The following is a 27,973-nucleotide window of genomic DNA, read 5'->3' as shown; positions in this document are numbered from 1 at the left end:
TGCAACCATTGACATGGACAGATTACCAAACCATAATGTTGAAAGTAAAAAGCATGCCACAGAAAAATATGTATTGGATGATTCCAGGACTAAAGCAGGCAAAACATAAGAAAATACTTTTAAGGGATACATAAATATGTGATGAAACTATTCAGAAGAGCAAGGAGGTAACCCAAAAACCTGACTAAAGATTATACCAGAAAACGGTAGAGGGATACACTTGAGGGCCAAGGGAGCATCTAAGGATCCTGAGCTGGAAATGGCACAGCAGCCCATTTTATTATTATTTTAAGCCGTACATACTTATTGTATTTACTCGCTTGTATGCATGATATACTTTGATTCAAAAGAAAAAAGAAAAACAATGACGCTGATGAGCACCATCTGTCAGCTGGAATAAGACAGAAACCTCAACAGCGGGAAAGCTCACGACCACACATGTAATAGCCAACGGAGCGTCATTGCCCAAGGTGTGTTCCCTGGAACACTGGCCATGGCACGCTTCACAAAAATAAATGGAGAGCTCCCTAGAAAGGAAAGTTAGGGAAACATTGCAAGGCTAAGCCCTATCTCGTCTTCAACAAATTCGTAGGATACATTCACATATTAAGGTTTCGGAGACCACTTCTACAAGGCAACATTTTCATTTGGTTCAACTCCGTGTTACCCAACCTCGTATGACCAATCCATTATGTAGAACTCATCACTATGCCAAAAGGAAATGGTAGACAACACCCCAAAATATGACGCTCAGTCAAATAACCTCTAACCTAGCCCAAAAGTAGACAAGAGTACTCTATGAAGAATAAATCAGATTTTTCATAGGAACTTTCTAAATATATGAGCTTTCCAAAGCACTAGAAAATATTACTAATTGCTCTAATCAAAAAGAAAAATTATCTGCCATGTTCTTTCTCTATCTAGAATACGACTAGTCGCCTACAATACTAACCCAAACACCTAACTTCCAAGTCGTGTCTTAAAATAACTCTTCCACCATGAAGAACAACACAAATGTATTTGCAGCAAAGATAATTAGTACCAATAAATTTGTTCTGAAAAATTAGGGAAGACATTATAGCCTTCAGTTTATAGCAGACGAGGAACGCTTGAAGAATATTCTGGTATAATAAAGCAAAACACTTAAGATCTGTACCTGTGGACTGCAGGAATGCCCATGTTATACTGTCAAATGAAAAAAAGCAATCTGACAAAACAACGTACTCTTACGTTAAGATCCTTGGGGCAATTTTGCTCCTTGGTGTTTACCAAAGGAGTTGAAAACAGACGTCCACGTGAAAACCTGCACACAGATGTTAATAGGAGCTTTACTCACAATTGCCAAAAGTTTGAAGCAACCAAGGTACCCTTCAGTAGGTGAATGGCTAAAAAACTGTGGAAGATCCAGGCAATGGAATGTAATTCAGCAGTTTAAAAAAAAAAAAAAATGAGCTATCACACCATGAAAAGACATTGAGGAACCTTGAATGCACATCACTAAGTGAAAGAAGCCACATAATGTATAATTCCAACCTTCTGGAAATGGTATGGGGCCAGCAAAAAGATTAGTGGTTGTCAGGGGTCGGAATCTCAGGGAGGGATGAATACCCAAGGACCCACAGGATTTTCAGGGCAGTGAAAGGATTCTGTACAATGCTATAATGGTGGATATGGGTCATTATACATTTGTCCAAACCCATAGAATGGAAAATACCAAGAGTAAACCCTAAGGTGAATGAGGTACATTGGATGAGTATGAAGTGCCATATGGGTTCATTAAATGTGACAAAGGTACCATTCCTGTGGAGATGTTGATAGTGGAGGTGCTGTGCATGTGTGGGACCAGGGGGTATATTGGAAATCCCTGTGCCTTCCCCTCAGTGTTAATGTGAACCTAAAACTGCTCTTAAAAAAACAGTCTCAATTAAAAATTTTTTAAAAAAGCAATGAAGAGTAATAGGAACATATTAATTCTACTCTGTAAAAACACACAAAACACCCCCCCTCACCCTCCCAATAATAATCTGAGCTTATATGTGTAAATAAAATATGTATGTATATTTCAAAATTGCATAAGTACTTATGAACAAGAGGAAAGCTGTGTAAAGAAACAAGCCAAGCTGTCAACATTGTGAGTGACAGGAGAGGGTGGGAAGGGGGACTGGGGAGAGATGAGATTAGATTTGACTTTGTACATCCTTCATTGTATTTTTGCTCATTACAAAAAAACCTATATGACTGCTAAAAATGAAAAAGTAAGGAATTTGGGGTTTTATTTTTCCCACGTGAAAACACTTCTCCAAATTTAAACTTAAGAAGCAGGAAATCATCATGGAAGTGTGATGCAGGCAATCAGCCTCAAAGTAAATGTGATACATATTCTCCATCCTTTTGAGGAGACAGGGTAGGGAGTGGGGAATTAAAAAGTGCTGACGACATACGACCCAGTAGTCCCACTCCTGGGCAGATACCCGGAAAAAACTGTAACTCAAAAAGACACATGCACCCCAATGTTCACTGCAGCACTATTTACAGTAGCCAGGACATGGAAGCAACCTAAATGTCCATCAACAGAGTAATGGATAAAGAAGATGTGGTACATATATACAATGGAATATTACTCAGCCATAAAAAGGAATGAAACTGTCCCATTTGCAGAGATGTGGGTGGACCTAGAGATTATTAAGTCAGACAGAGAAAGACAAAATCGTATAATATCGCTTGTATGTGGAATCTAGAAAAATGGTAGAGATGAACTTATTTGCAAAGCAGAAACAGAGACACGGATGTAGAGGACAAACGTGTGGATACTAAGGGGGGAAGGGGGAGGGTGGAATGAATTGGGAGATTGCATTGACATATATACACTACTATGTATAAAATAGGTAACTAATTTTTTAAAAAGTAAAAAATTAAAAGTATGAAAGGTCAAAAAAAAAAAAAGTGCTCACAAAACAAGTCACCTAACTAACAAGGACTCTCAAGGTCCTTCAGAGAGAGCATCCTTCACAGAAGGGCACATAACAGATTTGGTAAAGTCATCCTTTATTGAGAGAAAAAAGTCCACACAAATACCACAAATACGCATAAATGGAACGAGAGCTTCTGAATGACTGGGCATCCAGGAAAGCCCACAGGGAAAGGCTTACCTCACCTGGGGGGATCTGAAAGCACAAAAAGAAAATGAAGTAAGGACTCTGGAAGCATAAAGCCCAGTCCTCAACAGCCAGCAAGTGCCTGGCTTATAATATTAAAGCCTTTTCACCTTCTCCTGGAAACTAATTTTCAAATTCTGTGTGGATGATATCACGTGCTTACATATTCCCTTCAAGCACACCTATGTACAAAATAACTTATAAAGTGAAGTCTCGCTTTTCTTGAAATGCAGCCAGTGTTGTCACATAGTGGCCACGTGTACATCTGCTTCAAAAAACATTTCTTACGAGTGCAAAGACCAAAAGGATTCTTGAAATAATCTCATACTCAATCTAAAGCAGACACATAATAGGAGGCCAGCAGGTAGACGACTCAGAAATCAGTGAGCTGGGGTTAAATAACCCTTCTTCTTTCAGGATATTATCCTCTGAGTCCTTGAAAAAAAAAAAAAACGCACACAACCAAAATGATATACTCACTGGTGATGGGTATTTTTTTAAAATAAAAAAGAAATAAAATTGATTTTTACAAATCGCCACGATAAAACCAGTTTTGAATAATTTTGCAATGCATGCTTATTCTCCAAATGGATGACTCCTTCAAGGAGGAAAACACTGTATTCTCAAAAGTAAATTGAATTTGGTTTGCAGGTTTAAGTCTTTGTAAACGGTGCTGTTTTCAAACTTTGGAATCACGGCACACTCGGCAGTGGTTTGGAACGTGCGGCAGACTTGTTGACAAGGACAGGAAATGATTTGCAAAATTCACCTCCATGTGGACAAGGCGAAGGGCCGGAGTCAGGGAAGGGTGAGTGTTCACAGGAACAGCCTGCACCTGGGGGCACGTCCCTGGGAAGACTCAGCCCCACCCAGGGGGTGGCTGCAGAGCACAGGTGGACCGCCTGCGATGCCATCTTCCTTTTTCACCAACTGCATGTATTACTTCTGAATATGTTTTTATAAAAATGATGGTGACTGAATTTTTCTTATTTGACCAGTCATCTAACCTATCATTTCGACTAGGGAAAAAAACAAAAAATCAGTGTATAAAAACTCAATATGTTAGAGGCAAATATCACAATCATAAAAAGCACAGAGGATTTTTAGGGCAGTAAAATTATTCTGCGTGACTCTATAATGATGGATATGTGTCATTCCACATGTGTCCAAACCCACAGAACATACAACGCCAAGCCTGAACTAATGTCATCTATGGACTCTGGGTGATCATGACGTGTCAGTGTAGGCTCACTGATTGTAACAAACGGCCCCCTCCAGTGGGAGATGTTGATAGTGGGCGGCGGAGGGGGGCTGTGCATGTGGGAGAGCAGACGGCGAGGGAGACATCTCTGTATCTTCCCCTCGATTTTAACGTGAACCTAAAACTGCTCTAAAAAAAAATCTGGAAAGAAAAAAAAAAAAATCAGTACTGAAAGCTGTTACATGTCAGAGGCAAACATGCTAATAATGAAAAGCACACAGACAGCTATGCTTCTAAGGGGCACCTGATGCTGGTCAGATCATATCTCAAGACCCCAAGTTCACAAAGGGGGTCAATCCACACTCCCTTATAAAGGCAGAAAACAGGAAACAGAGAGGCTGGCTTGGCAAAGGTCAATACATGAGTTTTGGGGGTAACCTGAGGAGGAGCCTTTCTCCCCTTAAGGGGTCTGATAGCTTAACCCACTGAGTAAATTAAGAGAAATGCCCTTCCCAAAAAGGAGACAGGCAGACCCCATCTGTCCAGCTACCTGCACTTGGCCTTCCCCAGCGGCCCTTCCTGCAATGGGTGTGCAGAGCTGGGCAGCCCAGCTGGAGCTCTAAAAAGGATGCCAAGAGCCGCTGGTCGTAATGCATTAAGTCGTTAAGTCTTTGTCACATTTAGAAACCAGCCCCAAGAATATTCTGAGCTTTTATTTCACTCTTTTAAAGAAATGTAGTCATGCCTAAGACAATGCAGCAGAGGGAGAGAATGTGCATTATGCTTTCAATTGCATGTGCTGAGGAAATCTTTGGGGAAGGAAAACAAAAAGAGAGAGACCAGTAGAGGTCATCCTGCTCCCAACCTCGACCAGCAGCCCAGCTCCTGCAGGGAGGGGCAGAGTGGAGAGCTAGGCCTGGCACCCACATATTCATGGCCTATGCCAATCGCATCTAGAGGTGCAACGCCGGATGGACAGGAGAATTAAAGGCCAAGAAAGCAGGGGAGGAGGGACAAAGAAACAGCCTGACTTAGCTCCTGCTCGATTTGCATGCCTGGATTCCTGGGCTCAACTTGAGAGTTCCTTCCCAGGAATCCCAGAAAGTCCCCTTCTGACTGCATGAGCGTCCAATGGTACTGGGTCCCCCATCCCTCAGAATAAATTTTCCAGCATGGGCTCCTTTACGGCGGCTCTAATGCCTCACACCACCTCCTTGGCCCTCCAAGGCTTCTGTGGGAGTCCTTTGCAGAGACAAGGAGGGGCCCTTCTTCCCGGGATGAGCACTGGGGCCACGTTACGAGCGCTGATGGTGCCCAGAGCACATGTTGATGGGAGCAGAATGGAGTCTTTACGGTAGTTTCTATAGGTAATGGGACGATAAGCACCAAATTTAAGATTCCATAAAAAATTTTCATTCTCACTGTGAGGGAACCAAGGAACTGAGATATAAATCTTCTCTTTTTATTCCTGATTTAAAAAAAAAAAATGTGGCAGAGCATCATAATGTGTCGAAGTGACTATAAAGCGGGAATGATGACTTATACCAGCTGCACAGAAGCCAAGCTTAGGATTTCCTTAAGCCAAGCCTCCATGTCCTTGGAAAATAGCATAGAGGACATCGAAACCCTTGCGGCCCTGCTAGGGTGAACGAACATGAAAATGAGAAGTCTTAGGAAATGGGCCCCAGCTGAATTCATGTGCTCCGGGGTCCTGAATATTTGGGTACACTGCCAACAGGAGGGGGGCACTGTTAACAGGAGGGGGGCGCTGCTAACAGGAGGGGGGCACTGCCAACAGGAGGGGGGCACATCCACGTATAACCGGAGGCATGATCCCTAGGCCTCTCTGAACAGAGTTCCTTCTATAAATTCTACGTGTAACACTTAATTGCCCCGGTTGTGGGATGTATTTATTTTTACAACTTATTGGATGGAGCACTTACTGGTGTGAATCATCTTCTTGCACTTTTACTACTTTTCTATTTTCCAAATCCACCATTTTAAAATGAAAGGCAGCTCCAACCAAGGGAAAAAAGAAGAATGGCTCTGAGGACTCCCCGTAAGCCTCCCCGCCTCCAGCATGACATGAGGTATCAGATTCTCAGTTCTGACAAAAAGGATGAGAACTACCCTCCCCTCAAGTCCAGGCAAGTCATGGAAAACACCAGGTCACCAAAGACTCCACGGGCTTGACCCCATCCCGAGCCCCTGCTCTCCCTGTGGTTCCAGCTTGCCCTTGCTCCTTTCTTCAACCTTCAGAAAATCTTGAATGCGATTTTCCCACACAGGTTGACCTCAGATTTTGCTTTCTTTTACAAAACCCCAAATCAAGCCCTAGAACGCACGCAACACACACTTGCTTGTGCTTTTCTTCTTCAACTCCAAAGGCAGGGTCAACCTTCTCCTAACTTCTATGTGTTAAACGTTCTGATTCATCAAGTGAAACCTTAGTATAAGAATGAAAACTGGTTCTCAGAACTGCCACTCGTTGTCAGCTGAAGGAGAGCACAAAACCAAAGAATTGCCTCTGGGTATTCCAAGGAATCTCAGTACTTCCAAGAGTTATGCAGTGAGAAGATAAATTCAAAGACGCTTCCTTCGGTTGAACACACTTGAGAGAAATGCAATGTATGTAGGTTAAGATCCTCCTGCTAGGTAAACACACGGCCATTGCCAAAGAGACATTATGTTAACTGCAACTTGCTAAATTACAGCACAACGCACAACAAACTAATTTTAGTTAATAAAGGTGCACCATAGTCCTAATGACAGGCTACAGAAAAAAATGCTGTTATATAAAATTAAATTAAATTACAAGAGAGAGGAAATATGGGGATATATGTATACGTATAGCTGACTTATTTTGTTACACAGCAAAACTAACATACCATTGTAAAGCAACTATCCTCCAGTAAAGATGTTAAAAATAAATAAATACATAAATAAAACCATGGTAAAATGCAAAAAGAAAAAAAGTTTATCTAGTGTCTTTAGAGATTATCACAAAGTACTAACAGATGATACAATACTGACAAATCTTTTTTTTTTTTTTAACATCTTTATTGGAGTATAATTGCTTGACAATGGTGTGTTCCGACAAATCTTAAAGTTGGGCGACAATACACAATGAAGTTTATTGAATTCAATGATCACTAGGTCACATCTTTGGCATGTTTAAAAAAATGATACAGGGACATGAAATCTCTGCTCCCTGATAATATTCAAACCTGAAGGATTAAGTATAACATTAGTAAGGATATGTGAGTATTTATTCTTTTTTTAGTGAGAAATTCATATGAAGCTAATACTTAATCATTTTTCATATGGTTACAAAGACCAGTTACAGAAACTTAACTATTTATCTCAACTGTTTGGAAACTACCAAAACAAAATATACCTCATATCAGTCACCATAATAGCTCCAGTATTAAAAGCCTACAGCAAAGATATTCCATTTGGTTTCGTGAAGCACCTAAACAAATCAGGCATAGATGAAAATCCAATAACAGCTGTCTAGCATTGTCTCGTCCTGACTTATATAGTGTTCTCTCCAGGGGTGTGGGAGTTCGAAGGCCCCAAATACACTCACTTTCCCTTTTACTGCCTTTGAGTTCCAATAACTAGAGTATTCCCATAATCAGCAAAGCAAAATCCTTCTGGTACACAATGACAAAGATGTTGCCATTCCCAGTTTTGTCTTCTTGGTTTTTGTTTTTTCCAAGAATGTGAATCTCGACGCATGGAATTATTATCTGTTACTCAAATACTAACAGATGAACTGCTCCATCACCATATCCCACACCAGAAGTAATCCTTGATAGGATACACTGATCTAATTCTGCACAAACCTCAGATGAAGCAGTATTACCTAGAATCCAGTGTATGTGAGAAGCAAAAGGAAAAAACACTGTTTTTTGTGATGAGTCAAATGCTTTATTAATTCATCTTTAAAATGTGGGCTTATATATGGCACCGAAATTCTTCAGAACAACTTATGCTATGTATCAGGGGTCAGCAAATCTGGCCCACTTCCTGGTTTTATAAACAAAGTTTTACTGGAACTCAGCCATGCGTATTTGTTTACCTATTGTCTGTGGCTGCTTTCCTGCTTCACCAGCACAGATGAGCTTTTACAACACAGACTGTATGACCCCCAAAGTCGAAAATATATTTATTGTGTAACTCTAAGAAAAAGTCTGCCTCCCACTGCTACAAATTCTTCTTTCCATTAACAATTAGGTAATAAAGTCAGTTGCCTATTAAGGCAATCCCAAAATTGCCTTATGATAATCATCCATGTTCTCAACGTGTACAAGAACGAATGATGTTCTGTTTTCCTGGGGAAAAAGGGACAGTACTTCCAGGTCTCCCAAAAGTTTATTGGTTCATTCATGTACAAGCTGAAAATTAATACTGACATCTATATTTTGCCTCACTGAAAGCTGAATTGTTCTCCGATATTTCTGGAGAAGATTCCTAATCACCCACAACTTCTTGGTAGTGGTTTTTATGTAAGATTCCAGACCTACTCAGTCACATGTGTAGACCTCTCTGTGCTTCTTTTCTTCACCTGACATGGTGCTGATAACCATGGCCTCGGTTCATGGAGCTTTTAGGAAGGTTACGGTCCTAATTCATGAAAGGTCTAGAACCATGACCAGCACAGAAGAACCAATGGGCGTAAAGTGAGTCAGCTCAATGAAGACTAGAGAATGAGGGTGGTGGTGTTTTCTATTTCCCCATGAAGGTCAAGAATGTAATAACAGTTAATGGAGGAAAGATGGTACCCGAAACTGACTGCACTTTATGGAGAACAGAACCGGGGATGCCAAGGCTTTTCATTTATCCAGAAGAAATTAGCATATATTTAAATGAAATACTTAATAAGCCAATACATCTATTTATAGTAGTGAGAAGAGAGTGTTGGCTACCGTAAAAACAGGAATAAACTCAACTAGACAAGGCCTGTAAAGTACTTAGAAGAACACCTTAGGAAATTCCAATTTACTATAACTCTGAAAAGTGATGTAGGCAAAAAAAAAAAAAAAATCTTCCAAGATGCTACACAACCAGCCCTTCGATTTGCATTTCGCACGTTACTACTTCATAACGTTGTGGAGGCGATGAAGTAAGAGAAAACATGTAAAGCATCTAGCACAGTGCCTGATCCTTTGGGAGGTAAGTCTACCTCTTTATTTTTTTTAGCTCTGGTTTGTACTCAGTAAACGTTATAGAGAGGGTAAAGGGGAACTTTAGCAAACCGAGAACGCTGATAGTCTGCTCTGACAACCCAAATCATGTCTAGACTATCTTACTCGGGGAATGTGTACAGAAACGCACCGCAGGCCATTTCAGGAGTTTCCAGTGTATACATGTATTCATACGTGTGTATAAACAAGATTGTATAGTAGACGGTACTTAATGCAAAAGATGTAGTGCTGCAAAGTCACGTATTAAGTAACTTTTGACAACCTGAATCCCTCTAAGTGCATGAGAGACAGTGGTTATTTGAAGGTCGCCTTCGTCGAAATGAGCATTTGGTAAAGTTATCAGTTTGCCTGTTGCCAGGCCATCCTTTCATATAAGGAGTTTGCTTAAAGTGGGTTGCACCCACGGATGAATAACTCTTTTAAAATATTGATTCTGTTCTGTATTCACATGAAGAGATTATGCATGCTTGTCAAGAAATAAAGAAGAAAGAAGTCTATGGGAGATCTTTGCATTTTACATGGTATACAGGCATTATTTCTGCTTTACTGGAGCTCATTTAAATTTCAAGGCGGACTCAGCCACGTTTCAACACTTGCCACATGCATGCATCGCACCTTAAGCTGATTTCACTACAGCGATGTTTTAAAAATGTCCTTTAAGGACTAACAAGGTACGCTTGTCCATTGGAAAAGCAAGAATTCAACAAAGAGCTCTACATATGCCCAATGTACAACAGGAACACATTTCTCTGGAAAGCCACACGCTCTGTGCTGTGGACATCTGCCTCAGTTCACTTACGCGACCAGGAGGGGAGTGGTTACCAAACTACGATGTGGCTTTAGTCTGCTTATTTGCTTATGAGAGGTTGTCTAAAATATCAGATCGAATTCATGCAATTCACCCACAACCACAGAGTCCGAACATGGGATTCCCGGGGCTGAGACCCAGAGCTTGACATCCAGAACCCTCATTCCTAATTCCGGATGGAGTAGGGAGCAGAGAAAGCTCCAGAGTGAAAATGTTCATTAACACCCAGGGACCAAAAAGGAAAGAGCCAACAGCTGATGAACCTGCAGGTGAAGATGCTGGCTCTTTACTATTTTCATGGTGTGAATGAATCACAACTCTTATTTTAAGGGACTTGGAAGTTATCATCAGCAATTTCACGTGACAGTATTTACTCTGCTGGACAGAGGCGGGGAGAAAGTACCATTAAAATAAACTTCTTCATGTTCATATTTGGATTCAGTGAAATAAATAAATCATCAATAAATTTCATCTTCTACTAGAACTTTAGGGCACAATGCTCATAGCCCAAGACATCCTCATAAAAGGATAATTTTACATGTGCTCATGTTGATCAAATGTAGCAAAGGTGATCCACATTCAAATGGGTAAAGAGATTTGAAGCATGAGATGGGCCAGGAGGGGACAAATCACGATTAACGAGGACACGTTGAACTGAGGCCAAGGGAGGCCATTTAGGGACTCAGCTGTCAGTCTCGAGAACCCTCACTGATTGCTGAAATGCCAAGCCTCGGTGAACAGTTTCAATATTTAACAAACTCTGAAACATCACATGTTGGGGGTCCATACTGAGGACAGAATAAAAATTCATTAAGATTTCCTTGAAGCTTGACACTGAGTAACAGATGTCTCTACTGATGCTATTTCATCTTTTTGGTGACTCAATTTCCAAATTCACACCTCAATTTTATTTTTTTTAAACACAAATTGATTTTCAAGTTGCTTCCTTTAATCTCCTGAAATAGCCAACCAATGGACACCAATGAGAAAAAGCTTTGTATGATTTGCCTCTGTCCCTGGACAGATGCATGAAATGCATGTTCTGGGATGTAAAGACCCCTCCCCCTTCTTCTGAGCTCAGAAGCCTGGGGGCAGGGAGAGAACCCACCAGGGAACTGTGATCCACTGTACAGGGGCTGTGGTCAACCCTGGCCTTCTGCACCACATTCTAACCATACGCATTTTAACCTACCACACTGGGTTTCTGTATTTCAAAGAAAGAGAAAAGAAAAAAAGAACACTAAGCAACATTTCAAAACAACATGTCTTGCTTCTCTTTGAATCCTGTAAGAAGGTAAATTTGTATAAGAGATGTGTTAAAACACGTTTTCATTTATTGCTTTAACTTTAGTTAAAGGTGCACCGGTATTAATGCATGGGAACCCAGAAGTGAGCTTCTAAGGCCAGGTGCACGTCCACAGTATAACACTGGTCCAGAATGTGCCAAAACACAAATTAGGCAAATTGGAAACAGGGAGTTCTGCAACGCGACAGCGCCGTGGAATTAAAGTAAAGGCCTATTTAATTCTCCACGGATTTGGTAATATGAGGGAAAAAAAGAAATAGGTATGAAAAACACAGAGCTGAAAATCTGTGTGTAACCTCAGAGATCACCAAACAGAACTAGAGACTTTTAAAAATTCTGTACTCTTCCCACTTGGAACTTGGCGTTTAAGAACAAAATGCTTGCTTTCCGATGGATGGCAGCTGGCCACCTCATCACCCAGGGTCCGCCTTACTAAGCCAATACATCTAGAAGACCACTGTAATACAGCGTCATGATACCTGGTCCCGGAAGAAACTGAGATGGTCTTTCTGTGGTATACATGGAACATGTCTATTATCATGGATCCCTTTAATAGCAGGTATTCAATAGAGAAAATGTGTGCTAAGATCACTGAAATTACATTGGAGAAGCAAAAGGTGCTATCCAAGTTCGAGATGATTATGGCATATTCCTGTTCCAAAGTATAACTGATACAGTGATCAGATGACGTTTAGGGAATAAAGGAGAAACAATGCCTGGCCAAAACCGTGCCTCAGTCAGCCTGGACACGTGATCTGCTTTATGAGGGCTTGGCATTAGCAGTTAACATCGCTAGTCAGAATCTATTCCATGACAGAGCCAAGATGACACCACGAGAGCCTGGAGGGGTGAAGTCCACTCTGGACACGGGTAGCTGGTGTGGCCAGGTATGGATCTCGCTGGTTAAGGCCACTCCTCAAGTAGGACCATGATGTCTGACCAGTGCGTGGTACAAACAGGGCAACACTCAATCTATCCCTGAGCAAAGCTCAGATTGATACAAAAAGCATAAACCTGAGTGGGGCAGTGTAGCACTGTGGCAGCCAGCAGTATTGGATTTGAATCTAGACACCATCACTTCCTAGCTGTGTGACCTTGGAGAAATTACTTAACTTTTTTGTTCTTCCTCTGTGAAAAGAGTATATAGGAGTATCTACTTCATGGTTGTCTTGTGAGGACAACAGGAGATACTGCACAGTTTACCAGGTACGTGGCATTCTGCAGAAACAGGACCAAGGAGGACCATCGTTATCGTCAAATGGGGTTTGTGGAAGGAAAAGAGTGAAAGAACGAGGGTTCTTTGTTTTTCTCCTTGCCCTTGTGCCCATCCCTCCTCCATGTCTGTGAATCCCCAGGTGGGAACAGAAGGCAAACAAGTTAATACCCGTATCGGATACCCCACAGCAAGTGCTGCGGGGAGACCGCAGGCCTCCCTGAGGCCCTGCCCACGCTGACCACAGGCCTTGTGTGCCCCAGGGCAGACGGCTCAAGGACGGGTCATCAATAGTCTGGACACCAGCAAAGTGGGTTAGCAGAGCAGATACTGAAATCTGAAAGCAATTTTTATCCCTTCTTGACCTAATCCTGGTCAAAGGTATCATTCTTCAGCCGGGGTCGACTGCCTGCTTGACGAGGGGCTGACTTCGCCACCTCAGAGAGGCAGCCAGCATCACCGGCAGGGATTAAGCAAAGCCCCTTACCTTCTACCTCATCCGGAAGAGATCTGCTCCCCAGCAGATTAGACTTGGATGGTGAGAAATCCCCCATGGGCCCCATCACCCAGACTCACCAAATGAAGGTCAGGTAAATAAGGTCCAGGTGTTTATTTCTCAGCACACCCACCTAAAGGAGAGGGGGCAGTAACGGACTTGGGGGAGGCGAAAGCCTCTGGGTTTGCAGAGCCCTGCACATAAGGGGTCCTGAGCGGGGAGGGGAGAGTCAAAAGCAAGTGCCCACTCTTCACCTTTTCTCACGTACCATCGCCTCGGCTGCGTGGCGTGTTTAAGAAAACCTACCACCACTTTTGTTCTCTTTACAAATAAAACCATTCCATTTCCTACAGATAAATGAGATTCACAATGATGCGTTATAGAAAACCAGGAATTTCAACTCATCTGCGTGATGTTCAGTTTTTCGGAACCAAATTGTGTTCCAAGTCAATAGCATCATCCCTGGTTGCTCATCGTGGAAGGGAAAGAAACTAGAGATGGGGAGAATCCCCAGCACTCGAGAAACACAGCTCCGATTCCCACCAGGAGGAGACGCGGCTTTGTTGCCAGGACAGTGGAAGAGCCACGGGCAAGGGACTTTACACAGAAGGAGACTTATGCGCAGAAAGTCAGCCCTGAAAGCGGGCAGTAAACGCTTGAGCAGAATACGACAAAAGGAGTGATTCAGAAGCCTTCTCACTCATCTCTGAGGCAAGTATGAGGTCTGGCTGGAGCCCCTTTGAGTGCTATATCGTGTTCTTGAAAGAGAAAAGAAAAATGCCCTGATGTCTCTGATCTCTACCCTACAGGCTTAGGTCAACCCGAGTTCCCTCCCCTCCGTAGGGGCTGAGCATGGCTGATCTGTACCCACAACTTCTGAACTGAAGGGTGGAACCTGCCATCACAGACACAGGCTCACCAGACAGTCGCTGCGGAACATGAAAGGACGAGGTAGGAAAATCGTCTCCAACATGAACCCTACTGTGGTTGTATCCTGAGAGTCGAGCAGATGTCTAGCAGCAGCCTCCCAAGGAAGGATACTCCAACATGCAGGTAATCAGAGCCTCCCCCACAGCACCAGTGAGTCTGTCGACACCCCTCTTTCTCTGGGCTTGGGTTTTGGAGAGAAAGACACTTCGGAAGACACAAGCTAACTTCACTGACGGAGGGATAAGCTGCTTCATTTAAAGGGATAGATTATTGGGGGAACCTGTGTGCAGACGTTGCAAAGACGCAGGGATAATGCCCAGACAGAATGGAGGCATCCTGAAAAAAGAGAACATCTCGATGAACTTTTCCGTAAGTACACAACTGTGCAGCCACCTGGTTCAAGATACACAGAAGGCAGTGTGACCCTGTATGACGAGTGTGCTCAAAGATAACCATCCTTCTGACATTTACCGCCATCGGTAAAATTTTCACCCTCTTGGACTTTATTTAAATGGACTCAATCATATGACACTGACTTCTGTGTCTGGCTTCTGCCGCCCAAGGTTTGTGAAGGTCACTCACGTTATCATGTGCATCAGCAATAACTTCCTTGCTGTGTAGTATTCCACTGTATGAATAAACCCCCCAATTTTTATCCACTCTACTGTTGATAGAAATTTGGGTTATTTCCAGTTCGGAACTCAGATGTACAAAACTAATGAACATTCTTGTACATCTTTGACGATATTCTTGTCTTCTTTAACGTGGAAATTGAGACCTCAAAATTTACTAAGCTGTAGAACTGAAAAGCTAGCAATTCTCTGCACAACACCTGCCCACATCCAAGAAGGAGGCAAACGAAAAGACACTCGGATATTTTCTTAATCATCTGTCTTGTACTTTCTTGTATTTTTATTCTTAGGTGCTTCTGCTTTCGGGAAATTCCACTTTAAAAGTAGCTATTTTTTCCCCTTTGCCAGGCCATCTTTTCCAGCAAAAATCTGAAGCAAAATGTAAGAACCCAATTTTTACCAAACTGACTCCTAAAATGAATCTACTTTCTACCAACTTTTAACTCCTTTTCCGAAAGAACTAAACATGATCTATTCTACACCCTAAAAATACGCACACTTCCATCCATAAAAAATAATGCCATGGGGATCTGGGAGCAGGAGGATGGCTGAATTCCCTGTGTCCCCGGCCAGCCCCCAGCACAGCGTTTGCTTTAAAGATTAGAGCATGATGTCGCACCAACTTCACCCATGTGGAATACCTCTCCACAGCCTAAGGTAAGGTGCAACAACGTTTCACCATTATTTACCTTCGTGAAGTTGAAGACGTGCCATGGAGTAATACGACAAAGAGTTTTTTACTTCAAAAAAGAGGGGGGATACCGATAATTTTAATAGACTCATGTCTACTGGGATCCATGAACAACTAAAAGTAGTCTTGATGATATGAAAAAGGACAATTAAATCCTCCTCTTCATACTAAGTGGGTTTTCTAACCTGCCAAGTACAGCTTTCCATTTTCTTCCCAGAATTATACATCATGTGGGTCACAAACACCACTGTCCCTGGAGCTTGCCAGCTTCACACTGCCGCCTGTGGCTCAGCTCTGTCCTCGGCATGCATTTACGCATTTATGTTTATCTGTTTTCGCTCATGGTCCCTAAAAATTTAGTTTTCCGTTACCACCAGCACAATTTCAGGATGCCCTGGCAGCTTTATTTTACAGTGACATGTTTAAGAGACGGAAGACAGATTTCGATGTCGTGCATTAGCAATAAAGCAAGATTCACAGAAAGTTGCCCAGACCACTGGGAGAGATTATTGAGCCCACATGGCAACAGCCCATTCCCGGAGGATTATGTTGCAGGCGTCCATGGCGACGATTCCTCTCACCTGGCACTGAATGTCCCCAAGCCCTACACATCCCCAGTATCAGTTCCCTTCCAGGCAGAACAGGGGTTACAGGTTTCCCGGCTGCTCACACATCACCTGGCAAACCTCTCCAGCCAGCCCCACCAGCACCACTACCAGCCAGAGAAGTAAACAGGCTGAAAATGAGCCTTGAAGAATCTAGGCTAAGATAGGATAAGAAAGAGCACGGTGACAGAGTTCGGATCCACAGGTTCAGGATTCCCTTCCTGGGCATATCTGGAGGCCGAGGATTGTAGAGTTGTATCCCAAAGGATGAGGGAAAAGGAGATTTCAGGATGCTTTTCTTGTGTAATGTCTGGACACGTCGCCCCAAGCATCCACGTAGAGACAAATAAAGAATTTCATAAAAAGTGAGTTATAAGGAACTGACACTATATACAGCACGGAGCTAGGCTCATTTCAACTCAGTGAACAAAAGGACCCCGCAGTGGCCGAGTCCCAGGCACAGGGCTGGTGCGTCAGGGATGAGCAGGCAGGGTGTGTGCACCAGCAACTGTGTCTGAAGAGGTGCTTGAGTGAAAGGACGTCACCAACTGTCCTCCCAATGCATTCCCCAGAGCCTGGCACTGCCCTCCAGTCTACCATTTCTCTGACCTTTCTTGGGAAATATTAAGTCTAATGAACGTGGCTACTTTCACACATTTTCAAAGAGAATGAACTTCAAGCCCCAAGCCCGAGAAAATTTAGGGAGCCAGGTGACCCGCAGCTAGCTGGCTGTCGCATCGCAGGCACCAGGTCCTGCCAGGAATTAGCAAAGCCCCTGGGGCCAGGTGCTCTGAGCTCAGAGAACCTACTCATAGGTGGATTTGGGGGGCAGTGGGTGTAGCTCCTTGTGCCTCCCCCCAAGCGAGCTCCACTCTGGCCTGAAGCTAACGCAGCAAGCGCCCTGGCCTGGCAGGTGGGTGGTGAGCGTCAGTGGAGGGGGAGGGTCTCGGTTAGGAGCAGCGGTGGCGCCGGCTCTGGAGTGTTCCTAAAGGTCCTCAGGCAACGGACGCCGCGGGCAGCCCCACTTCGGTCCCCAGGCCAGTCGCAACGAGCCTGCCGGTCAGTCTCCACTTAGGGAGGGCTGACCCCGGGTTGGGCCCAAGGCAACGCGCCCCTGACCCTGGCCTTCACCGGGCAGCAATCCGCAGGTGAGGGGACAGGCGCCTAAGCCCCCCGCGCTCCCGGATTTCAAAGCCCCGCTGGGCTGGGTCGGCCGGCACAGCAGGCGGCCATCGCGCGGGGTCCCCACCGACCCCTCCCGGTAAAAACCTAGGCGGCCCCGCCCTCCCGCTGCTCCGGAGGCGGCTCCAGCTCCAGGGTAGGCTCAACAAGTTCCCGGGCCGCGCAGCGCCGCCTGCAGCCCAGAAACCCCGAGGACGCGCCGCGGTAGAGCCCGGCGCGCAGGCGGCAGCCGCCGGCGGCTCCTTCCACCTCCTCCCCGGGCTCGGGCGTCGGCGGGCGGGGGCTCCTGCACTCCCGCCCGCTCCGCTCCCTCCGGTCCCCCCACCCCACGCACTCGGCCCGGCCCGGCCCGGCCCAGCCCCGCGCCGCCCCGGCTCCCGCCCCGCGGGGCCCCGGGCTCCGCCCGCCTCAGTGCCAGCCGGGCGCACAGGCGGCGGGCGCGCGGCTCCGGCGCCCTGTCCTCCGGCCGCCCGGCTCGGCGGAGTAGCTGGGACCCGGGGGCGGCGGCGGCAAGGACTTCCCTCCCGCTCCCTCCCCGTCTCCGCCCCCGCCTCCCGGCCTCTGCTCCGAGATCTCGCCGGAGACAATCGCAGTAAATGAGGACATCGGAGGAGCACGGAGCCTGGTGGCTGTGGCTGCCTCCGCCGCGCCGCGAGCCAGCGAGCGCGCGGGCATCCCCGGAGCCGGCCAAGCCGCTGCCTCCCCGCGAGCGTCGCTGAGCCGGGCCGGAGGGACGCGAGCTGCGGCGCGGGGGCCGGCCGGGCCGGGCGGGCCGGGCCGGCGGCGGGCGGCGGGCGCGCAGCCGGCCAAGTCTCCGGAGCCGAGCCTTCCTCCGCGCGAGCCCGGCGAGCCTCGCCGCGGATGCCCTGCCCTGAGTGCTCCGTGCCGCGCCAGGCTTGCCCGAGTCCGCGGCGAGACATGCCCGAGCCCGGCGCTGCACCGACCTCGACTTATCTGTAAGCAGCCGAAGGTAAGCGGAGCCCCGCGCGCCCTCTTCCCGCGCCCCGGCGCCCGCTGCACTTGGCCGCGGGCAGAGCACCGCCGGGACGGGCGCCGACCCCGGCTCGGGAGCTCGCACTCGCCCCCGAACGGGCATCGCCGGGGACTCGGCGGCTCCCGGGGCCGGGACGCGCCGGTGCAGCCGGGAGCGAACCCGGCGGCGGGCGGCGGGCGGCGGGCGGCGGGCGGCGGGCGGCGGGCGGGGCCGGGGGGTTGGTTACGCAACTGCATCTGGCACGGCCGGGTCTCCGAGGGGCGTCAGGCAACTTTGGCGACGGCCGGGGAGGAGCGGGGCTGCGTGTCTGCGATGTCGGTTCTAGACAAACGCCACAGCCTCGTGAGCGCCCGACAGCCCGAGCCAGGCAGAACTGGGGGGATCGGGGGCGGCCGTGGCCCCGGCAGATTTCGAGGTTTTTAAGTCTTTTCCAAACTAAAGCGAACTGGCAAGTACGGCTGATTAACTTCGGGGGCAGAAGTCCGAGTGGAGGGGCCCTGGCGCCGGCCGCGATGGAGAGGCGTGGGCAGAGCGAAGGCAGCTGCCCACGTGAAATGCCCGTCTCCTCCCGTGGCGCCAGGGCTCGCTCGGGTTGGCACCTTCCCGGGGCTGCGGGCCAGGGTCGGCGCCCGCGGGTCTTCCGGGGGCTCGGCATCCCGAGTCAGACCGGGACAGGCGTGGGAAACCAACCAAGGCTGCAGACCCAGCTAAGCAGGCTTGCTGGCGAACCAGGGCAGAAGGGAGGAGGGAGCCCGCGGGCCGGCCCGGGGCCGGGGCCGCGCCTGGAGCCCAAAGTCAAGAGCGAGAGTCTGCGTCTTGCTGGTTCATGCTCAGGGTTCCCGGCCGGCATCTCCATCGCCAGGATAAAGAGCCTGTCCCCGTGACCTCAGCATTCTCCTAGCCCAAAATATGCCACAGGGAGATGGAGCTAGCGATAAGGGGATGCCAGGAGTGGGGGAGGAGAGGCGCATCTGGTGTAAATCGGGGAGGAACGGGTGCGCTTGGCTCATCTACAGAGCGGGGGCCCTGACTCCTCTCCTGCTGCAGGTCTGTGCCGGAGGGCTGGACGCCCGTCGGGCCGCTGAACCACGAGCAGCAGTGAAGCCATTCAATTTGACCTTGTCTGCTTCGGCGCTTAAATTCTGCGGAAGCATCCCGAGGTGAAGTGGCCAAGAGAGGGAAGGAACTTTGGGCCAGCCCTGCCTTGGCTGGGAACTCACGCGATCATTTCACAGGACTACAGCTCAGACTAGGAGGGTCCAGGCCGGCGCGTTGGGAGGTTTTCCCTTGGAGGAGCACTAACCAGGAGGTTCCCTTTCCATTTGCCGAGGGGCGGGGGGGTGGGGGGTGGGGCGGAGTGTCAAGGTTACCGGACTGGGGATTTGACTGAAAACTACCACCCAAATCACCTGACTTGGGCCATTCCTGATGAGTGGTACACGTATGAAAACGCTTTAACCTCATTAAGCTCATGCTACGGATCCAGCAGAAAGTATAAGCATCATTTCACTTTGCAGAGGCGGAGAATGCCGGGTTTTACGATTCACATTGTGTGCTATTTATTACATTCATATCCTGTTGAATGTTACTTTTCAAAGAAAAGTTCATATTCATCTTTGCCATTTTTTTTTTTTGCCAGTATGATTAGCAAACGTGCTGTCAGCTCAAAGGAAAAATGGAAGTCCTGCCATCTGAATGCCTCACCAGATATTAATAATTCACTATCTATGTTTACTACTTAACATTAGATGGCACTGCTACTCATGATGGTTTTATTACAGGAGCATTTGGAGGAAAAAAAAATGTCTAGCACAGCTATCACTAATTGCATGATTTTGCATAAATTATGTTAGCTACAGAGAGTTTGAGCTTTTCTTCACTTCACGAAATTCATCATTTCCTTAAAGATAGGACGATTCAGTTATTTCTTAGCTAAAGAAGAGGCCTCTACTTAAAGATGGGCACCCTTGAAAAGCAGAGGTTACCTTTAAATCTACTATAATTTATTATTGTGATTAAGGCATTAGCTTTTACTTAACTCAGGCCCATTATCCCATTGAGACACACAACCACTGGTGATGACATAGGTTAATCAGGCCAAAGCTGGAAAGCTTTTGAAAGCCTAGGGGAAGTTGGGTACTCTCTTAGTCTCTTGACTTTGGGGGCTTCTCTGTTCTGCCACATTTGTTTTCCCCACATGTAGGGTATTTCTTTTATTTCTCCCTCTGTAGAGAAAAAAAAAATTTAACCAAATAAGTAAATTAATGAAAAGACTTGCGCGTGAAAGGCATTGGTCTACGGGGAAGACTCCTGCACAAGGAAATAAGAAGTCAGAAAATAAAAATGGTTCTCAGAATGAAGAGTTGAATCCAGCAGAGCAGTTGGACAGATGTGTTCACTTAGCTCCACATTTGTATTCTCTTGTCTGCTCTCACCCATGGCTGTCTCATTTAGAGCTACAACAACTGAACTCTTGTGTGAGAAGCAGATTACTTATGTGGGGGACAGGCTGCTTCTCCATGATAAAGAAATCACAGCTACACTGCAAAGCGGCAGTCCTACGGACCAGCATCGATTTAGGGAGGCGGTGACCGGGTCATCAGGACCAGCCCACCGGACACCTGAGTAGGTGCCAGCAAGGCTGCTGCTTTAACCAATCAGAAGCTCGGGGAACCACACCAATTATGCCTGTTTAAGGCAAACCATGGTCATTTAGGGACTATGAGGTCATGATGACGCCCCAGACAAAACTGGCACTGTTATTTGAAACAGTTCCTTCATCACCAGTTCCCTTAGCAACCTCTTCCCCTGAGCCCTTCGTTCCCCAGCCAACGAAATGAGCTGACATAATTTATGAAGCAGTTTCTTTTTAGTCTCCTCACATATTTGATTTTAATATTTCATTATGGAGTGACTTCAATACTTTACAGCAAAATTTAGTATGATTGATATGACATGCCAACACTTTTATTACCAGGGTATTTGCATACAAACATTTGGATACGTCTTTAATATTTGGGCGAACCTATAACATAAATGTAGAAAAACCTTATAACTTTTAATCAGTGTATATTTAAAGTCTATTTTTCTTATATATTAAGGACAGAACATAGCGATTTAGTGCCACATTGTGGGGACCCTGCTGGGATTCACATGAAGAGGCTGTTTAGTACTAAACAGTAAGCCGTACAAATTACAGGTTTGAACCTTTGGACCGTGTATGATAATGTTATCTGTTTCAGGTCCAGAGGCCCTGAAGTGTCTCCAAGCACCCAAGAATCTTACCTCTCAGATTGACAAAAAACATGACTTGGAGACATTTCCGGGTTCCAAATTCAATTCCTGATATAAACTATTTCAAACACCCCCTCTACCATAGGGGTAGGTGCACAGCAATATTACCATAAGCCACCGTGACATTCAGTATGGGTCTGAGTCATACGTACTTGAGACATCGTTCACACCACAGTGAATGAGTGAGTTGAGGGGCTCTAAGGTAGACAAAGATATTAATTACCAAGTGACAAATCGCTGATGTAAATAAAAACAAAACACTTTAACCTGATGGCTCTGTGTCTTTCTGCTGAGTGCATATTCCCAGCTCTAGTTGGGAGAGAAAGAAAATTAACTCGACTACAGAAAAGCAGATATCAAGGACAAGAGAGACTTAGGTTTCTAAATTATAAACCTTTTGGCTAACACCGTATTTCCAAGGAATTTGGAAAGAACAGTCTTCAAATTTATCATTTGCGAATATTGCTTCTGTAGAGTATCGAACTGATTATTCAAAGTATTGTACATCCACAGACAAGCTCTCTTTACCATGTCATCTTGCTATTAGGAATTGGAGCAAAAAAGGAGGAGAGACTCACGTTTACACACTGAACCTTCACCCGAGTTACTCTATTATGGCCACGACACGGGTGAAGAAACTTTTTGAAAAGTCACAACAGCATAGCCAAAGGCTGGTCAAAGTTTATATCGCAGTTACTATGGAAAATTCCAATTCAATCCTTAGTAATCTAGCCTCGGGCGTAAAATGAAACGCAGTAAACTACAGCATATGAAATACATGAGAAGGAGGATTTGGGATGCCAGAAATATTACAAGCAGCCCTGCAGATAAAAGTTACTCTCTCGCCTCACCAAGACTCCAGAGAGAAAAGGGCAGGAAAAGGAGGCTGACGGTCTGGGGCCTCCTTTCAGCTGCTCAGTTAAGAAATCACCCTGGAGGTTCAGCATCTCCACTGTCAACGCTAATGAAACTGACCAATCTTTGTTTGTGTTTCTAGGTCATTCCACCAGTGATGTGGGTCACTCCATAGTGGTTGTTCCCTAGGAAGTATCCAGTGTTTGTCAGCTGCCTATCTCTTTAGCTTTTCTGTGTATACTTAGTATTCAGACTCAGAACATCTCATATGATCTGCATTTTGCTCCCTGGAAGCTGCTTGCTTTTGTAGTAAGTGATTTTAGCATCCTTGGAAATGTAATGGAACTATTAAACCTGGACTTGATAATGGGCAAGCACTGGAAAGTAGGTTGATACACAGATGGCTTGCTCCAGAAAGGAAGGCTGGTTTGTGGAAATGTACCCGACAGTAGCAACAGCGGCCATGGCAATGTGTGAGGTGTTGCAAGATGAGTGAGAGGTCCTCAAGAAGTTCAAGGCCAGGAGGGCGAGAGGAGGTGGGAGGTAGGATCAGGAGAGGACCAGCGGTGTGCTTTGAAGGTTCCCAGGCAGGAAAGGGTAATGTCCTGGCTGAGACAAGGGTTGAGACTGGCCCCGTACACACAAATTCCGCAGCTTAAGCACAGCTGCCGCGTACTCAGAGCAAGAGACTTGTGTGGGAAGGGTAAGAAGTGACACTGGGCAAAGGTCTCGGGGTGAAGATCAGAGAGTGAAGAAGCAATTTGAAGTCAGTTAACAGAGGAACAGGCAGGAAAGAAACATCCTATGTTCACTGGCGATGGGTAACCACTGAATGTTTTGAACAATCACACATACACTTCCAGAAGATTAAGTCTTGACAGCTAGAGATCGGCTGAGAGGGTGTGACAGGTGAGAATTAACTGGTAGCAAAGGTGACTGGTGACAGTGGGAATGGTATATAAGGGGGTGGCTGGGAGAGAGACATCCCCGGCGGCAAACCTTCATGACATGGCAACGTGAAGAAGGCGTTAAAGATGCTACTAACCCAGGCAGACAAGGTGGCTGGGGACTCAGTGGAAACAGAGAAGCCAGGGAGCCAGCAGATTTGCGGGGGGAAGATATGATTACTATCAGAAATTTGAACTTGAGTTTCCAACTGGAAATATTATTTTAAAAGATAAGTTCGTCATCATTTCTTACTTCTTAGAATGTCCGTGAGATATACTCTCAAAGAGAAGAAAACTGGATCAAAGGATCCTCAACACAGAGAAATTCTTAAAGGACTAAGGATAGCCCTATCAAATAACAGGTGCTTCATGAATATTTAATGAGGCTATTAACAATAAACCTAGTCAGTGATCTTGCTAGAAATTCACAGACTCCAGATTGGACAAAATTTTTTTTTCTCCCATTTCAAGTTGTTTTGAAGTAGGAATTAGAAGGAAGTCTTGTGAGAAGATGCTAACAATGAAGACAGCTTCTGGAGATGAACAGTCCTTACATCTGCGCCATACAGTGATCAGGAAAGAAAAGAGGATCAAAGTCCTGGGGTTTTCCACCCCCAAACTCAACCTTATCGAGTTTCCTTTGGTAAAAGTTCACGAGTAGAAGCTGAGTTTTTAAAGAAAGAATGTGGGCTTCCCTGGTGGCGCAGCGGTTAAGAAGCCGCCTGCCAAGGCAGGGGACATGGGTTCGAGCCCTGGTCCGGGAAGATCCCACATGCCGCGGAGCAACTAAGCCCGTGTGCCACAACTACTGAGCCTCTGAGCCACAACTACTGAGCCCGTGCACCACAAGTACTGAACCTGCACTCTGGAGCCTGCGAGCTACAACTACTGAGCCCGTGCGCCACAACTGCTGAGCCTGCGCTCTAGAGCCATGAGCCACAACTACTGAGCCTGCGAGCCACAACTACTGAGCCTGTGTTCTAGAGCCACGAGCCACAACTCCTGAGCCCGCATGCCACAACTACTGAGGCTGCACTCTAGAGCCGCGAGCCACAACTACTGAGCCCGCGAGCCACAACTACTGAGCCTGCGAGCCACAACTACTGAGCCTGCGAGCCACAACTACTGAGCCTGCGCTCTAGAGCCACGCGCCACAACTACTGAGCCTGCGCTCTAGAACCGCGAGCCACAACTACTGAGCCCACGAGCCACAACTACTGAGCCTGCGCTCTAGAGCCACACACCACGACTACTGAGCCCACGCTCTAGAGCCACGAGCCACAACTACTGAGCCCGCGCACCACAACTACTGAGCCTGTGCTCTAGAGCCGCAAGCCACAACTACCGAGCCCGCGTGCCACAACGACTGAAGCCTGCACGCCTAGAGTCCGTGCTGCGCAACAAGAGAAGGCACCGCAATGAGAAGCCCATGCACTGCAATGAAGAGTAGCCCCTGCTCGCCGCAACTAGAGGAAGCCCGCATGCAGCAACGAGGACCCAACGCAGCCAAAAGTATGTAAATAAATAAATAAATTTTAAAGAATAAAGAAAGAAAGAATGTGTTTAAGTTTAGTGACCTAGTGTTAGAGTGAAAGAAACAAGGGAGAAGAACAGGACAGATGATGACTCTATCTCGCCTCAATCCAAGAGATTAAATGCTCTTTTACCCCAAATGCTGACATTTTGGGGTTGAAAGGAATTTTCACTTTACCAAAATACCAGAGAGTTCACTGGGTCAACCCAAGACCACCAGAAGACGTCTGGTCTCTTAGCCTTGACCCCACCTCTCAATATGATGTCACGACATGTCCACTCCATTGGTTTTTGCGCCAGACCCATCAACGTAGCGCTTCTTTTCTAATCAATACCAGAGTGGCTCATAACGACTTGGGGTTGGTTTGTTTGTTTCTTTTTTCCTTGTTGAAATTGCATGGCACAAACAACTAGACAACTAGTTCCCCGTTAGTCATGCACTTAAGACTCGCCTAGCTTGGGGAAGTGTGCCGAAGAATCACTCCCAAGAAAAGTTCATACCACCTGCAAGCGTGGAGAGTTTGAAATTTTAAAAATGTTAAAAAAGATAAGTTGCTCACTTTTAAACCATATTTTTCATTTGACTTCTCAGGCCATTGAAAAACCCCATGACAACTGCTTTTCTCAAGTATCTACTGTCTGTTTCCAAAGTAGTTGTTAGTTCAATGGCTTCACAGAAGTATTTTCCCTTCTTGTTTGTTTTGTTTTTGCTATCTCTATTTGTCTCCGTGTATACTATTTACTGTCTTCTAAGTATGTCTCTGCTTTATTTATTGTTTCTATCAGATTTGCTAGTGTGGCAAAAATCCCCAAGGGTTAGGCTAAATGATGGAATTTACCACATGGTTGCAACACTGGGTCTATGAAAACATCACCTGCTCTTGCTGCGCAGGGGAAGCTCAGGGGAGGCATTGCTTCTCGATGGGGCATGATCAGCTGCTGAGTGAGTGGCAGAGAATGGACTGGAATCCAGGGCCCCTGGCTCTCAATTCATTCCTAGTGACCATTTAAATTCTATTTACATCAAAGCATCACATCAATTCTAACTCTACATCTAAAGATTATGTGAAAATGACCACTGGCATGCCCTGTTTTCAAGTAAAAACCTAGGACAACTGTATACTTTTTTTTTTTTTTTTTTTAACTTGTTTATTTTTGGCTGCATTGGGTCTTCGTTGCTGCACGCGGGCTTTCTCTAGTGGCGGCGAGCGGGGGCTACTCTTTTGTTGTAGTGCGCGGGCTTCTCGTTGCAGTAGCTTCTCTTGTTGCGGAGCATGGGCTCTAGGCGTGCGGGCTTCAGTAGTTGTGGCACGCGGGCTCAGTAGTTGTGGCTCGCAGGCTCTAGAGCACAGGCTCAGTAGTTGTGGCGCACGGGCTTAGTTGCTCCGTGGCGTGTGGGATCTTCCCGCACCAGGGCTCGAACCCATGACCCCGGCATTGGCAGGCGGATTCTCAAGCACTGCACCACCAGGGAAGTCCAACGGTATACTTTTTAATCAGCCAAAGTGGAAACCTTACAAGTGGTTCTCAAACCTGTTTCTCTCAAATAACATATCCAGCGCCATCTACACCCATAACGTATTCTCAAGCGCCTTGTCCTTGTCAACAGCACTTCATCACCAGCAGCAGCATTGCCAGGACCACATACTGAGGGCTTCATAGGCACCTGCCTCCTGAGCCCTCGTCACAGGATCAGAGCACTGAGAGCCGTGTCCAGGGGACACTGTCCACACCTGCACCCCTAGTTCTGCCAATTACTATCTGGGTGATGTGGACACGGACTCATTTCTCAGTGCCTCGGTTTCTCCACCTTTTAAAATATGGTAACTCCTCCTTCAGAGAGTATTTGGAGAATGCAATGTAAGAACATGGATAAAGTACAAAATGGTACCTAACCCATGCCAAGCAGGATAGAAACATTAGCTTTTTATTACCTTTACTTGCCCAGGTCATATAATGTGCTCAGGATTCTGGGCTAATATGCGGAAGGGCCAGAACTCAAAGCTAGGCAGTCAGTCTCTAAACCCCAGTTCTTAAGCACCGTGTGATACGACATAGCCAGGCATGACCATGACAAGAAAAGACTAGAAGGAGTCTAGTCTAAGAGATGACCTTGCATTACCCCCTTGCTAACTTATACAATCCTACATCTAAATCATTCACTGAAAAGCACTGGCACTAATAACTCATCTCAAACCCCAGATCCCTGGTGAGAAGAGCTGCCCCCACCCACGGAATTCCTAGGAAGGGGCAGAATCCTAGATGTGCTGCATCCCCAGCCAGAATCAGCAAAAGAAAAAAAGATGTGAATATGTCATATTCCTGCTATGGACCTGCCAGGCGACAGTTTACCTGGAATTCGCCACTTGATAATTAATCCACATTGCAAAAGACCTGTATTTTAAACGATGACAATGACAGGTCACTAATTGTCCCTCCCTGTGGAAGGGGAATCCATGCCCACTGATACTCCATGAACAGAGCCATGGAAAGCCCACCCTGCTGGCCTCGACCTGGGCTCTGTTTGGTGATCAGCAACCCCTGGCTGAGTCCCAGGTTCATTCTAGAAAAACTAGAAGGGGACGGCTCTGCTTGCTCCCCTGGGACATCACTCATTCATCCCTTCATTCGGTAAATATTTATGGGTACCTTTTATGTGTCCCATGTAGCTCCAAGCTTCAGGGATACAGCAGGAAATACAAGAGAATGAGGGGAACAAAACAAGACACGGAGGCCGGTGGTTCTTCATCTTGCATGCGTTAGCAAAATGATCTCGGCCACCCTGTCACCAGTTTCCCCAGAAACTCTGACCACCTAGACTGGGCTGGGGACCAATATATGTATTCTAGAGAGTCAGGCCCAAGGATGGAGGCCTTGAGGAAGATGCGTGTTTTCCTACTTCCTCTGGGATGAGCACAGCC

The 27,973-nt window shown here is 46.3% G+C and overlaps 2 protein-coding genes across 3 annotated transcripts in view; one reads left to right on the top strand and one right to left on the bottom strand.

Annotated features, from left to right (window-relative positions):
- DOCK1 (dedicator of cytokinesis 1) overlaps positions 1-27,973 on the bottom strand; it is a 525,198-nt gene that overhangs the window by 238,235 nt on the left and 258,990 nt on the right. The window lies entirely within an intron of this gene.
- The window catches only part of INSYN2A (inhibitory synaptic factor 2A), a 58,360-nt gene continuing 48,696 nt past the window's right edge, over positions 18,310-27,973 (top strand). The window contains exon 1 of the mRNA XM_068549082.1: positions 18,310-18,399. The gene's annotated coding sequence lies outside the window, so the exon portion shown is untranslated. The remainder of the gene's footprint in view (positions 18,400-27,973) is intronic.

This window comes from Eschrichtius robustus, chromosome 7, assembly GCF_028021215.1.
Source record: "Eschrichtius robustus isolate mEscRob2 chromosome 7, mEscRob2.pri, whole genome shotgun sequence".
Taxonomy (NCBI): Eukaryota; Metazoa; Chordata; class Mammalia; order Artiodactyla; family Eschrichtiidae; genus Eschrichtius; species Eschrichtius robustus.
The sequence above is the reverse complement of the archived record's forward strand: the minus strand, read 5'-3'. Positions and strand labels throughout refer to the sequence as shown.